Here is a 1,282-nt window from a genome sequence, read left to right as displayed (position 1 = left end):
TGTGGAGGTATTATCAAGGTCTTAAATACTAAGAATCACAGGAGCATTGCTCCATCATATTAGTAAATATGCCTGAATAACAAAAGATGTATTCCATCTAGATAACATAGAAACTCATAAAAAGATTAAAAAGTTTTGTGTATTTATAACCTTAGCTAATTTTCCGATAAATAAAAAAGAAACAGTTTTTACAAAAGGGGAACTCCACTCTTCATCAAAGTAAACTAATCATGTAGACAATAATTAAAAAATGTAGATACCAATTGAACAAACTAAGACAACACCAAAGGAACATAACTCTTTGTTTATGAACAAAACATGCATGTAGAAACTGAGCAATTAAACAAAAAAAATTAGCTCAGAATATGAAATATCTTCTCATCAATACATTGGCATATCTAGGTTTGACATGCGGTGTTGATTTCATGATTCATCATAGCAGTTTTGCAATTGTGGTCACAAAGTTGACCAATGGTAGAATGGGACAGTGGGATATATTTGAAAAAATCATACCAATGTGTAGTTATCATTCATTCCGCTCGGGATATCAAGCTATACCTACAATAAACTACAGAGGACAAGACAACACAAAAATACAACTAGATAAACTACTAACACCTCGCTTTGAACAACCACCACTGTTTTCAGCCCATATTTACTAATCAGTATTATTGACTTGAAAAACTTCTCTGACTATATTCTTAGCCTTATTACTATGTCAATCCTTATTGCCAAATACTAACCCTGATTATATTTACATAACCGGTAGTGTAGTACTTCTATATCCTCTAATATAATGCAACATTGGATCTCTAATTTAACAACAACAAGAGACACTATCACATGAATGATCATTAGCAGAGGAAAGCATGTTAGGGAGCTACATGCTACTAGCTAGGTATGGTAAGCATTCACATCCAAACTACTATCTAACATTGCATACAAGTTGGTGCCAGCCTCCACTCAAACAAATTTTGAACCAAGTCATGCAGTCCTGGATCTACAAATGACAGATCCCAGAATCCAATTGAGAGCAGTAAACAGCAACGCCATGACAGTTCTTTTTCTTACACCTGTGTAGCTGTCCTGCAACATGCTCCGAAGACAAGAGATGAGAAGTCTCACAGGCTGCACACATCAGAGGACGCAACCTTGTTTCTGGCGGTGACCACTAGGAGCTAGGGAGCCCAGATGTTGCGCGCCGGCGCGCGGTAGATAGGGCTCACGGATGACACAGCTGCTATCGCCAGGAACTTGGCGGTGGTGAAGGACACCGACACCA

At 37.8% G+C, this 1,282-nt stretch overlaps 1 non-coding gene across 1 annotated transcript; it reads right to left on the bottom strand.

Moving 5' to 3' along the window:
- Positions 1-351: 351 nt before the first annotated feature.
- Positions 352-445, bottom strand: LOC124650711. Its single transcript, XR_006987136.1, has one exon. It is a non-coding gene; the product is annotated as a small nucleolar RNA R64/Z200 family (small nucleolar RNA).
- Between the last annotated feature and the right edge of the window lie 837 nt (positions 446-1,282).

The sequence above is a fragment of the Lolium rigidum genome, chromosome 4 (genome assembly GCF_022539505.1).
Source record: "Lolium rigidum isolate FL_2022 chromosome 4, APGP_CSIRO_Lrig_0.1, whole genome shotgun sequence".
Lineage (NCBI taxonomy): Eukaryota > Viridiplantae > Streptophyta > Magnoliopsida > Poales > Poaceae > Lolium > Lolium rigidum.
The sequence above is the reverse complement of the archived record's forward strand: the minus strand, read 5'-3'. Positions and strand labels throughout refer to the sequence as shown.